The sequence below is a fragment of the Erythrolamprus reginae genome, chromosome 7 (genome assembly GCF_031021105.1).
Source record: "Erythrolamprus reginae isolate rEryReg1 chromosome 7, rEryReg1.hap1, whole genome shotgun sequence".
Taxonomy (NCBI): domain Eukaryota; kingdom Metazoa; phylum Chordata; class Lepidosauria; order Squamata; family Dipsadidae; genus Erythrolamprus; species Erythrolamprus reginae.
In genome coordinates this window covers 25,357,459-25,371,993 of record NC_091956.1, presented here as the reverse complement: position 1 = coordinate 25,371,993, position 14,535 = coordinate 25,357,459, and the positions used below count along the sequence as shown (strand labels likewise).

The following is a 14,535-nucleotide window of genomic DNA, read 5'->3' as shown; positions in this document are numbered from 1 at the left end:
TGATGGTTTATCTACAAGGTTTACTGTTATTTTTTAAAAAAATTAAAAATGGATTGTTTATGTATTCTACCTGTAATGTTAGAACTTTCCAAAGAATGTGATTTTTTAGAATTCAAAATCATGGCTTGGATTATTTATGTATTCTACCTGTAATGTTGGAACTTTCCAAAGAATGGAAGGAAAACCAAGACTTGGCTGTACAAATTATAACTGTTTTTTTCACTTGAAAAGTGAATTATTATTTTTTTTAAAAATTCTACTGACGAATATATTTATTATAGTACTAGAGACAACAGAAGCAAAATCTAAACAGGGAGGAAATCTCTCCTTATATACTCCTTATATACTCTATATACTTAGATTTCTCCAAAATCTAAACAGGGAGGAAATCTCTTCTTATCTCCTTATGTACTAAAAAGGGAGGAAATCTCTCCTTATATACTAGAATATGCATACGATTGTCAAAAATAATTGAATTAAGCATGTATGTGATGGGTGCCTTGGTTAGTGAAGAAAGATATGGAATCCAGGAGGCAATGGAACAAAAATAATAATGTATCTGAGCGAATAATGTAATTATATGAACATAATAAGTTTCTAAGGATGTTTTTATAGATTGTCTATACAGTATTCGAGCCTCGCTTCCCATATCCTCTGCAAAACTAATTCTGATTGATTTAAAAAAAGGGTTGTGTTAAGTTTTCAAATAAAGTTGAAATATTCCTTACCGCTGTCAAATGTAATCTTATATTCCTCTACTCAGGCTTCTTCTAAACATCAGAATTTTGCATACAATCCGTGGGTAGCACCCGTTAATGGTTAGGTTTCCAGCTGTTTATGAAGAAATAGCAAGAGAATTATAATTTAGTAGAGAAAGACAATTCTTTAAGTGACAATTTGCAGCAGAAACTCACACTTGCCTTCTCAGCAGTAAGCCCTGTTATGTTCAAGTAGGTTTTTAACTCAGAATATTAATTCAGTCTTATTGATTTCGGTATTTTTTCACCTGCTTTCGATTGCCTTATTCTGTGATTTTGTTACAGCTTTAAGCAGTTATATGAAAAATCTCCATATGTTATAGGTAAACCCTGGTGGCTTTGGGTTCTTGACATAATTGTTATACTATTGTTATCAAGATCACCCAAACTCAATCACCAATTAACCAAACTAAAATTGTAGTCTAAGGTGCTTCCAATTTCTGCACGATTTAAAAAAATAGTAAAGTGAAATTTAAATGTTATTTTAAATGCCATGTTATATCATTGAAATTCGGGACCCATATACAAGTAATCCTCAACTTATAACAGTTCATTTATTTATTTATTGATTTATTTATTGATTTATTGATTGATTGATTGATTTATTGATTGATTGATTGATTTATTGATTGATTGGATTTGTATGCCGCCCCTCTCCGCAGACTCGGGGTGGCTAACAACAATGATAAAAACAGCATGTAGAAATCCAATTAATAAAACAACTAAAAACCCTTATAATAAAACCAAACCTACACACAAACATACCATGCATAACTTGTAATGGCCTAGGGGGAAGGAATATCTTAACTCCCCCATGCCTGGCGGCATAAATGAGTCTTGAGTAGTTTACGAAAGACAGGGAGGGTGGGGGCAGTTCTGATCTCCTGGGGGAGTTGGTTCCAGAGGGCCGGGGCCGCCACAGAGAAGGCTCTTCCCCTGGGGCCCGCCAAATGACATTGTTTAGTCGACGGGACCCGGAGAAGGCCAACTCTGTGGGACCTTATCGGTCGCAGGGATTCGTGCAGTAGCCATTAGTAACCATTTGAAGTTTCAATGGCACTGGGGGAAAAAACTGACTTCTGATTATTTTTCATTCATTGCAGCATCCCCATGGCCAGATCAGGGGTGGATCCCTCCCGGTTTAGACCAGATTGCCCGAACTGTTAACAACCCACTGATGACATAATTTGGGCATCACGGATCTGGTTCTGTTTGTGCCAATCCATGCTTGCCGCCACCCTTTTTTCTGAATTTCAGGCTGATTTTCCTATATTTGGATGGTTCTCTTCGTTCTGTGCTTTGAAAAAAGTCTGCCCGCCCGCCCCTGGGTTATTACTGAACTTTATTTCTTCACCCGAAGCACAGCTGATCAGCTCCTCAGCAGTGTTTCGGGCAGAATCCACCTTCTGAGCATGTGCGGAAGTGAAATCACATGGATGGAGGCGCCCAAAACATTATGATTGCGAACCGGAGACGAAAGTAAATGGAACCCACCCCTAATCCGGATGCTTGACCACTAACTCACATTTATGATGATTGCAGTGTCCCGGGGTCATGTAGTTGTCTTTTTTGACATTCTGACAAGCAATGGGTAAGCCAGATTCACTTACTGATTTAACAATAGCAGTGATTCACTTAACAACCATGGTAGGAAAAGTTATAAAGCAGGGCAAAGCTCACTCAATACTAACTTTGCAGCCTAAATTTTGGGCGCAACTGTGATAGTAAATTGAGGACTACCTGTATTTTCTATCGGCAGGAGAAAAAAGGAGGGGGGGTGAGCACTGAAACAAAATGCAAAGATATTTATTTTACATTCAAAATTAGCTATTGGCTAATATGGCATCATTTAGATCCAGCCCAAAAATGATATGAATGATTTTTTAATGGGTTTTAGATTGTCTTTTATTTTGTTTTTATATGATGTATGCCACCCAGAGTCCAGAAGGAGTTGGGGGGGTATAATTATGGTAGGTAGGCAGGCAGGCAGGCAGGCAGGCAGGCAGGCAGGCAGGCAGGCAGGCAGGCAGGCAGGCAGGCAGGCAGGCAGGCAAGCAGATAGATGATAGATAGATAGATAGATAGATAGATAGATAGATAGATAGATAGATAGACAGACAGACAGACAGACAGACAGACAGACAGACAGACAGACAGACAGACAGACAGACAGACAGACAGACAGACAGACAGCCAGCATAGAAATCTGATAGATAGGTATGTAGACAGACAGACAATAAAAACATACTTTCAGAATAATACATAGATGGCTGCATTTTTAATGGGAACCGTTTAACTCTAAATGAATGGGACAGAACATGGTACTTTTGGGTAAGACAAAATGATTCTAAGAATGGGGGTGGGAACTAGTTTCATTATGTATAACAATATATAGGGTTTGATGTTTTTTTTAATGAAGGGTAACAGACTGCCAAATAGCACTCATTGAAAAGATACACATCTGTTTTCCCCAGCTTGCTTTCTTCATATGCAAATTATGGCCTTTGGTGAAGAAAGCTGGATGAGTTCATCCCCACCATAGATTTTTTTGAGGCTGCGTTTGGGCTTTAATTTTTCTGATAACAGCTATTTTCCCTTGGGAAAAATTTGGCTGGGAAGCACCAGCCTAAAATGGGTGGGGCTCCACCTCCTCCTCTTCAGAACTGCAGAAAAAACAACTACTGTACTGCCAACCTGCCTTCCATTGAGGACCTGTATATTGCATGAGTCAAAAAGAGAGCTGTGAAAATATTTACTGATCCTGGACATTGTTAAATCCTACCCTCAAAATAATGCTATATGGCATTATACACCAAGACAACAGTTTTAACCTGAAAGCCATCACTCCGCTACACAAATAATTTCCTCAACTCTGTCAAATATTCAGTAAGGCTGCATTACTACTGTATACAGTGGTACCTCTACTTAAGAACTTAATTCGTTCCGTGACCAGGTTCTTAAGTAGAAACCTTTGTAAGTAGAAGCAATTTTTCCCCATAGGAATCAATGTAAAAGCAAATAATGCGTGCAAATCCATTAGGAAAGAAATAAAAGCTCAGAATTTGGGTGGGAGGAGGAGGAGGAAGAAGAGGAGGAGGACAGTCACTGCTGAAGGAAGAAGGTGAGGTGAGGGGAATTTTAAAAAATCTGAAACTTTAAGGATTAAAAAAAAAGAGGAACTCTGAGGAGGCGAGGAAGAGCAGGCACCTCCCATACTCCTAGCGTGAGGCTGCCTCCCATATACTGCGCCAGAGAAAGAAACCCAGGCGGGCGAGAAGGGGGAATCTCCCGTTCCTTTGACCGAAAGGCTGTTGCTGCTGCTGCTACCTGCTGCCTCTTCCTTCCCATGCTGAAGGGCTCCCCTCTCCTCTCACTCGCTTTGTAGCCGGCGCCTTTCCTTCACTGTGGTGACTCCTCGGTTTGGCTGAAGCCGAGTTGATCCAGCCAGGGCAAAGCGCCCCTTTTTGCCTTTCCGTGCCCAGACAGTCCGGGAGGCAACCTCATGACAGGTGTATGGGAGGCAGCGCGAGGGAGTCACCACAGCAAAGTGGTTTATTCCCTCTCTAAGCGCCCATAGAAAGGAAAATGCTCCATTCACTCTGGACTGCCAAAGCCTCCTTAAGCGCCACCGAAAGGCTCCTCTGGCAGCCCAGGTAAGCCCAAGATGGCCGGGATTAAAGGGGGAATGGCAGGAAACTGGCTGGGCCTTCGTGCTGCTGTCAAATTTCCTGGGAAATTTTTCCGGGCTCGGGTTCTTAAGTAGAAAATGGTTCTTAAGAAGAGGCAAAAAAATCTTGAACACCCGGTTCTTATCTAGAAAAGTTCTTAAGTAGAGGCGTTCTTAGATAGAGGTACCACTGTATTAGTCTTCTCATTGTTCCTATCATCCATTCCTATCCTCCCACCAATGACTGTATGACTGTGACTGGTTGCTTGTATCCTTATGATTTATATTAAGATTGTTTCCTGATTGATCATTTGTACCCTACTATGATAATCATTATAAGTGTTGTACCTCATGATTCTTGACAAATGTATCTTTTCTTTTATGTACACTGAGAGCATATGCACCAAGACAAATTCCTTGTGTGTCCAATCGCACTTGGGCAATAAAGAATTCTGTTTTATTTTGTTTTGTTTCATTTCGGTTCTGTCTGTCTATTAGATTTCTATGCTGCCCTTCTCCTGAGACTCAGGGCAGCTTACAACAAAATAAATACACAATATGCAACATTTTATTTTCATGGCATCTCTTTTCCTGCTTTATTTCCAGCTTTTTCTTTCCTTTTCTTCTTTTATATGGAAAAAAAAATACCATGTAGCTGGAGGCTTAGTGGGTCACTTGAGAAGGAGAGGTGGTGGTATTGAAATTAAACAAGGACCCAGCAGAAAACTTTTTTTTCTGCCCTCAGCTTTTTTCTCCAAAATCGACTTACGACCCAGAACGGAGCCCAACATTTACAGTGCTAAGCGAGACACTTGTGGAAGTGAGTTTTATTTCATTTTTACAGCTTTTCTTGCTACTGTTGCTAAGTGAATCAATGCTGATGTTAACTTAGCAATACGGTCGCTAAAATGAACCTCAGTTCCCCACCGACTTTCTTTGTCAGAAGGTCACAAAATAATAGGATGACCCCATCATAAATATGAACCCGTTGCCAGATGTCTGAATTTTGATCACGCGGTCATGAGGACGCTGAAATGGTCGCAAGTGTGAAAAATGGTCGTAAGTCAATTTTCTCAGTGTCTTCATAACTTTGAATGGTCACTAAATGAGCAGCTGTAAGTCAAGGACTAGCTGTGGTTATTTTCCAATATCTTTGCACACACGGATGGAGCATTACTAAGTAAAAATGATAACTTCAACCAGAAAAATAAACTGAAAAGTTAGTAACTGCAACCGCACCTGGCTTGCTCTAGAATGATAATTCTTACACTATTTGAACAAAGTATTCCTTTTCCAAGACTCAGATAATGCCATTAAGACACAGAGAGAGAGAAAAGAGAGAGAAAAAGAGAAAGAGAGAGAGAGAAACCAAGAGAAAGAGAGAAAGAGAAAAAGAAAAAGAGAGTGAGAGAGAAAGAGAAATGAGAAATGAGAAAGAAAATGAGAGAGAGAAAGAGAGAAAAAGAGAGAAAGAGAGAGAGAAAGAGAGAGAAAGAGAGAGAAAGAGATAGGATGAGAGAGAGAAAGAAAGAGAGAGAAAGAAAGAGGAAGAGAGAGAAAGAAAGAAAATGAGAGAGAGAAAGAGAGAGAAAGTGAGAGAGAAAGAGAGAGAAAGAGAGAGAATGAGAGAGAGAGAGAGAAAGAGAGAGAAAGAAAGAGAGAAAGAGCATCTAAAAAACAATAACTTATTGGACCCAAATCAGCATGGCTTTACTGAAGGCAAATCGTGTCAGACTAATCTCATTGAGTTCTTTGACTATGTCACAAAGGTGTTGGATCAAGGTGGTGCCGTGGATATTGCCTATCTGGACTTCAGCAAAGCCTTTGATACGGTTCCACATAAAGAGCTGATAGATAAATTAGTGAAGATTGGACTTAATCCCTGGATAGTTCAGTGGATTTCAAGCTGGCTGAAGCATAGACATCAGAGAGTTATTGTTAATGGCGAGTATTCTGAGCAGAGACAGGTTACAAGCGGTGTGCCACAAGGGTCTGTTCTGGGTCCTATTCTTTTTAATATGTTTGTGAGTGACATAGGGGAAGGTTTGGTAGGGAAGGTTTGCCTATTTGCCGATGACTCTAAAGTGTGCAATAGGGTTGATATTCCTGGAGGGGTCTGTAATATGGTAAATGATTTAGCGTTACTAGATAAATGGTCAAAGCAATGGAAACTGCAGTTTAATGTTTCCAAATGTAAAATAATGCACTTGGGGAAAAGGAATCCTAAATCTGAGTATTGCATTGGCAGTTCTGTGTTAGCAAAAACTTCAGAAGAGAAGGATTTAGGGGTAGTGATTTCTGACAGTCTCAAAATGGGTGAGCAGTGTGGTCGGGCAGTAGGAAAGGCAAGTAGGATGCTTGGCTGCATAGCTAGAGGTATAACAAGCAGGAAGAGGGAGATTGTGATCCCCTTATATAGAGCGCTGGTGAGACCACATTTGGAGTACTGTGTTCAGTTCTGGAGACCTCACCTACAAAAAGATATTGACAAAATTGAACGGGTCCAAAGACGGGCTACAAGAATGGTGGAAGGTCTGAAGTATAAAACGTATCAGGAAAGACTTAATGAACTCAATCTGTATAGTCTGGAAGACAGAAGGAAAAGGGGGGACATGATTGAAACATTTAAATATGTTAAAGGGTTAAATAGGGTTCAGGAGGGAAGTGTTTTTAACAGGAAAGTGAACACAAGAACAAGGGGACACAATCTGAAGTTAGTTGGGGGAAAGATCAAAGGCAACATGAGAAAGTATTATTTTACTGAAAGAGTAGTAGATCCTTGGAACAAACTTCCAGCAGACGTGGTTGGTAAATCCACAGTAACCAAATTTAAACATGCCTGGGATAAACATATATCCATTGTAAGATAAAATACAGGAAATAGTAAAAGGGCAGACTAGATGGACCATGGGGTCTTTTTCTGCCGTCAGTCTTCTATGTTTCTATGTTTCTAAGAGAGAGAGAGAGAGAGGAAGAGAGAGAAAGAAAGAAAGAGAGGGAAAGAGAAAGAGATAGAAAGTGAGAGAGAAAGAGAGAGAGAGAGAAAGAAAGAAAGAGAACGAGAGAGAGAGAAAGAAAGTGAGAAAGAGAGAGAGAGAAAGAGAAAGAGAGAAAGAAAGAAAAAAGAGAGAGAGATTCTGGTGTTCCACACAAGCACCTTGACAAATGTCACTGCCAAACAGGATCCTCAACTCATAAAAAAGCAATTTAGTTGCACACCCAGAACAGGAATTGAATTTGCCTGCAAGTACTGTCACCTGGAAGATTGCAAGAAAGAATTTTATCTCTGACCTCAGCACGATTGGATCAGAGACTCCAATTTGACACAGTAAAATGTGGGCTTGCAACTTGCACTGTTCATTTTCGGAATGAAATGGTCTACACCTACCCCAGGGGTGTCAGACTTGCAGCGCAGGCTGCGTCCACCCCAGCTCTGTGAATGGGACAACCACCGCAATATGTCACATGACGGCAGCGTGATGGCGTCAGTTTGACACCCGGGATCTACACATATCTACCCCAACTAAGTCAGAATCTAATTCACAGTTTAAGTCAGGAAGTGTGAAGCCTACACAAAACACTTGTTCCAGAATAGGTCAGGGCAGCGGTGGGTTCCTCTTATCTCTATACAGGTGCGCTGCACCAAAACTCACATGCAGGTGAGCATCCTCTTGTGCAATTTTGCTTCCGCAAATGTGCAGAAGCAAAAAAAAAAAGGCAAAAATTATTTTTTTTAAATAGTGCCACGCACAGACCGACAAAGACAGCACCCGAGCTGTCGCATGCAAATTGCACAATCGGTGGGCCACTATCAGACTACCGCAACAGGCCGCACCGATAGGAACCAATCTCTGGATCAGGGGTGGGGAACCATGGCCTCTTGACGACCAGTGGACTTCGACTCCAAGAATTCCTGAGCCAGCATGGAATTCTGGGAGTCGAAGTCCATAGGTCTTAAAGGGGCCATTATAACCTATCCCTGTTCTTAGATGACTCCAAACTCCGACCTTTCCCGTAAGCGTCTTATCTATCACAACAAAGGCTTCTCAAAAACAGGAGCGTTTCCATATGAACTGGAGGAGGAAATGATGAAATGTGCCAAGTTGGGAGTGGTTTGCTCTTGTTCTGAGAAGCTATTGTTGTGTCTTCTTGGCTATCTGTGCTCTGCTTTTTTCCCCAAATGCCACCTGACCTGAAATTTTCCACCACAAGTCCTGCTCCCTTTATCTTCTCCTCTGAATGGGCCACATAACTTCTTATCTTTCATGCATATCCACTTCACACAAATACATAAAAGGCACAAGCAGTGATGGGCTCCTACGAGTACGGTCAGGTACACAGTACTGGTAGCAAAAGTTTGATTTTTTTTTCTTTGGGTATGTTTTTCCTATTGCAATAAATGAGTTTGAATGTGTATAATTTTAGAAGCGCTCTGCATGCGTGTGTGTGTACATATATAGTAGATAATCAGGGATGGACTATTGCCCGGACAGGGGAGAACGCAGTAGGGTAGCAAAAATGGAGCTCCAGAGCACCTAATTTGCAATGAAGGATGTTGAAACAAAATGCATAAACCACATCCACATTGTGGAAGTAACAATTTTGGTAGCCCATCACTGGGCACAAGGCATAGATACAGAAATCACAGCTGAACATATTGTCTTGAACGTTCAACTACAAGCAGTCCTTGACTTACAACAGTTCACTCAGCAACCGTTTGAAGTTACAACATTAAAAAAGTGATTTATGACCATTTTTTCACTTATGACCATTGCAGCATCCCTAAAGTCACATGATGTACATCGACATGTGACAAGTGACTCACATTTATAATGGTTGCAGTATGTCCCTTTTTACAAATAATATTTAGACTTATATACCGCTTCACAGTGCTTTACAGCCCTCTCTACGCAGTTTACAGAGTCAGCATATTTATTGTTTATTTATTTATTTATTATTTGGATTTGTATGCCGCCCGTCTCCGCAGACTCGGGGGGGCTAACAATAGCAGTAGACAGTAAATAACAAAATCCAATATTAAAAAAACAGTTAAAAACCCATTATATAAAAAACCAATCATACGTACAAACATACCATGCATAAAATTGTAAGGCCTAGGGGGAGAGTGTATCTCAATTCCCCCATGCCTGGCGGCAGAGGTGGGTTTTAAGCAGTTTACGAAAGGCAGGGAAGGTGGGGGAAATTCTAATCTCTGGGGGGAGTTGGTTCCAGAGGGTCAGGGCCACCACAGAGAAGGCTCTTCCTCTGGGTCCTGCCAAGCGACATTGTTTGGTTGACGGGACCCGGAGAAGACCCACTCTGTGGGACCTAACTATTGTCTCCCAACAGTTTGGGTCCTCATTTTTCCCACCTCAGAAGGATGGAAGGCTGAGTCAACCTTGAGCTGGTGGTGAGATTTGAACTGCTGAACTACAGCTAGTTAGCTGAAGTAGCCTGCAGCGCTGCACTCTAACCACTGCGCCACCGTGGCTCTTTTACGATTCTTCTGACAAGCAGAGTCAATGGGGAAGCCAGATTTCACTTAACCACCCTGTTACTAATTGAACAACTGCGGTGATTCACTTAACAAAGAGAGGCAAGAAAAGTGGTAAAATAGGGCAAAACTCACTTAACGAATGTCCCACATGGCAACATAAATTTTGGACCCCATTGTGGCAGCTGTAGTCCTCGACTTATAACTGTTCACTTATTGACCATTTGAAGCTACAACGGCATTGAAAAAGGTAACTTACGACCATTTTTCACACTTACGACTGGGAATTGATGTCCACACATTTTAAAGTTGCTGGAGTTGAGAAAGGCTGAGCCCCAGGCCCTGCTTCCTCCACTTCCACCCCATTTCTCTAAGTCAGTACTTTTCACACATTATGAGCCAGGGTGGCGCAGCAGGAAGAGTGCTGTACTGCAGGCCACTGAAGCTGACTTGTAGATCTAAAGGTCAGCGGTTCAAATCTCGTCACCGGCTCAAGGTTGACTCAGCCTTCCATCCTTCCGAGGTGGGTAAAATGAGGACCCGGATTGTCGGGGCAATAGCCTAGCTCTGTTAAAAAAAGTGCTATTGCTAACATGTTGTAAGCCGCCCAGAGTCTAAGGAGAAGGGCGGCATAAAAATTGAATGAATGAATGAATGAATGAATGAATGAATGAATGAATGAATGAATGAATGAATGAATGAATGAATAAATAAATAAACAAACAAACAAACAAATAAATAATCCTTCCTTACCACATAATACATAATGTAGAAATAACATACATACTATAAAAAACATGTTGAGACTCTAGAAAAAGTGCAGAGAAGAGCAACCTCGATGATTAGGGGACTGGAGGCTAAAACATACAATGAACAATTGCAAGTACTCAGCATGGCTAGTTACTGAAGAGAAGGACCAGAGGAGACATGATAGCAATGTTCCAATATTTGAGGGGCTGCCACAGAGAGGAGGGGGTTCAAGCTATTTTCCAAAGCACCCAAAAGCCATACAAGGAATAATGGATGGAAACTGATCAAAGAAAGATTCAATCTAGAATTAAGAAGAATTTTACTGATGGAACAGCTTGCCTTCTGAAGTTGTGGGAGTTTTACCCCTGAACATTTTTCAAGAAATGGTGTAGGGTTTCCTGTTTGGGGGTTTGGAGATGACCTACAACAGTGATGGTGAACCTTTCTTTGCTCGGGTGCCAAAAGGGCGCGCATGCATGCCCACACCCATAATGCAATGCCCTCATTCTCCCGCATGCGTGCACAACCACTCCCACCCCCCATGCTACCCCCCCAACTTATGCACAGGCCTCAATTAGGTCTCCGGATTTCCGGTAGACCCGTTGAGCCGTTTTCCACCCTCCCATGCTTCATAAAAGCCTCCTGAAGCCTGAGGAGAGTGAAAAACAGATCCAATGGGCCTACTGGAAGTTCATTCCTGAACTTCTGGTAGGCCCGTTGCATCTGTTTTTCACCATCCACAGGTTCCATAGCCTTTCCTGAAGCCTGGGGAGGGTGAAAACGGCCTTCCCTGCCCTCCGGAAGGCTGAAATTCAGTTGGCCATCTGTGGCACACATGCCATAGGTTCGCCATCACGGACTTACAAGCTCCCTACCACTTCTGTCAATCTGTATCTTTTGTTGGGGGACTGAGACATGCAGCAAATAGTTGTGCTTAATTTAGAAAACAACTCTGAGTCACTTGCTATGATAATAAGACAGTGATGGCGAACCTTTTTCCCCTCATGTGCTGAAAGTGCATGCACATGCGCTATTGCACATGCGTGAATGCCCAAACTCATAATTCAATGTTTGAGGAGGACGGAAACAGCTTCCTCTCCCCTGGAGGCCCTCTGGAGGCTGGAAATGGCCTGTTTCCCAACTTCTGGTGGGACCAGTAGGCTCGTGTTTTTTTTATTTATTTATTTATTTATTCATTTATTGGTCTTATATGCCTCCCCTCTCCGTGGACTCGGGGCGGCTCACAACATTTCAATAAGAGATACAATATAAAACATTTCTAAGCCAATTAATAGAATAATTACTGTAAAAAAATAGTTTCGCCCTCCCCAGGCTCCAAAGGCTTCCTTGGATCCGGGGGAGGGTAAAAACACCCTCCCCCTTAGAAACATAGAAACATAGAAATCTGACGGCAGAAAAAAGACCTCATGGTCCATCTAGTCTGCCCTTATACTATTTTCTGTATTTTATGTTAGGATGGATCTATGTTTATCCCAGGCATGTTTAAATTCAGTTACTGTGGATTTATCTACCACGTCTGCTGGAAGTCTGTTCCAAGGATCTACTACTCTTTCAGTAAAATAATATTTTCTCATGTTGCTCTTGATCTTTCCCCCAACTAACTTCAGATTGTGTCCCCTTGTTCTTGTGTTCACTTTCCTATTAAAAACACTTCCCTCCTGGACCTTATTTAACCCTTTAATATATTTAAATGTTTCTATCATGTCCCCCCTTTTCCTTCTGTCCTCCAGACTATACAGATTGAGTTCATTAAGTGTTTCCTGATACGTTTTATGCTTAAGACCTTCCACCATTCTTGTAGCCCGTCTTTGGACCCGTTCAATTTTGTCAATATCTTTTTGTAGGTGAGGTCTCCAGAACTTAACACAGTATTCCAAATGTGGTCTCACCAGCATTCTATATAGCGGGATCATAATCTCCTTCCCCCTGGAGGCTCTCTGGAAGCCAGAAACACCCTCCCAGAGCCTCTGTGTGAGCCAAAAATCAGCTGGCCGGCACACACATGCACGTTGGAGCTCAGCTAAGACAACGGCTCGTGTGCCAGCAGATGTGGCTTCCTTGTGCCACCTGTGGCACCCATGCCATAGGTTTGCCATCACTGTAGTAAGGCTTGTTCTGGGCAGTTCCTTTCTCTCTCTCTCTCTGAAATGGCTTTGAGTCAACCCTGGAAAAAATGCTGGATGAGTAAAGGCAGATGTAAGTCTACCACTAAGCACAAAGTAGACTCTTTGACTCGCACGCTGGTGGTCCATGACAACAGCCCTCAACATGTTACCATCCATAAAGCAGGTTGGGCAGAGGGCCATCTGCATCTCATTTCTTTGCAGACCCATAAAATACCAGCCAAAGTTTTATTTTCTTATCTGGAATCCGATATCACGATAATACAAACTGGTGGTAATTGCAATGAAATTGGAAAAGCTGGAGGATACAAATCAGCCTGCCACTAAATGGATTACTAATTTAATATCCTGCTTTCAACAATCGCCACAAATAGCACTCACGAAAATATACTTCAGGCACAGACTTCAGGGCCCTTATTGACACACAACAGAGAATTCAGAGGAATTTTCAAACTATCTTTTTTAAGGGGCAGAGGTACTCTTAACACTGTGAAAAGTTTTATGGCAGAATTAAATGAACTAAGTTATTCCTAGGTGCCATTGAATACAAAGATTCTTTTTTTAAAAAATGATTTTTTTTAAAAAAATGGATAGAAAATATAGCCATGCTAGTTCCCATTAGCAAAAGACAGAACGTGCTAAAGTACTTTAAAGCAATTGCCTCCATAACACAAGAAAAATCAGTATTATACCTCACTTTAAAGATGTTCTGATGAGATATAAAACACAGCTTGGCTGTTTATCTAATCTCTCTTTTCTCCCTTCATGAAAGAAACAGGGATCAAAAGCTTTCATTGGTGAACCAGCCCATTATTTATTGCATATGCATATTCCAGGAGCACTAATTTAATTGAAAATCCCCAAAATGGGATTATTGATGTTCCCTTCAAATATGCCTTCTTCAAAGATGATTTTTAAAAATAAAGCTTGATATTAGGTGGACTGGACGGATCCATCATTATCGGCAACAATATATGGAAATGACTTGGTGCTATCTTTTCTGGGGCTGTTCCCTTTTGTTTACTTATAACTCACGACATTTACTCCCCATCCAAATATTAACAAAGTCTGACTCTGCTTAAATCTGGAAGAAGCTATTGGTGGCACATTGGTTAGAATGAAATACTGTATTGCAGGCCAACTCATTGCCCACATTCAGCAATTCAATTGACCCATTCTTCCATCCTTCCAAAGTGGGTAAAAGGAGGAGCCAGATTGTTGGGGGCAATATGCTGACACTGTAAACCAGGGGTCTCAAACTTGCAGCCTGCAGGCCAACTGTGGCTCTCAAGACAATAGTTTGCGGCCCCCACCTCAATATCAATGTTTAATGTTAGTGCGGCCCGAGTTTGATACGAATGGCACTTTTCAGTGTTGTGTGCAGAGTTGAATGAACCTACCAGTAACGGTGGGGTATATTTATTTATTTTATTTATTTATTAAATTTGTATGCCGCCCCTCTCCGCAGACTCGGGGCGGCTCACAACAGCAACAGAAAACAATATATAATACAAATTCAATAATTAGAAAGCTAAAAACCCATAATTTAAAAAACATGCACACAACATACCATACATAAACAGTATAGGCCTGGGGAAGAGGTGGGTTTTAACGAGTTTGCGAAAGGCAAGGAGGGTGGGGGCAGTTCTAATCTCAGGGGGGAGTTGGTTCCAGAGGGTCGGGGCCACCACAAAGAAGGCTCTTCCCCTGGGATCCGCCAAA

At 41.6% G+C, this 14,535-nt stretch overlaps 1 protein-coding gene across 2 annotated transcripts in view; it reads right to left on the bottom strand.

Moving 5' to 3' along the window:
- Positions 1-14,535, bottom strand: part of CRACD (capping protein inhibiting regulator of actin dynamics) — a 209,351-nt gene that overhangs the window by 111,209 nt on the left and 83,607 nt on the right. For both annotated transcript variants that reach the window (XM_070757216.1, XM_070757217.1), the window contains exon 2: positions 729-831. The gene's annotated coding sequence lies outside the window, so the exon portion shown is untranslated. The remainder of the gene's footprint in view (positions 1-728; positions 832-14,535) is intronic.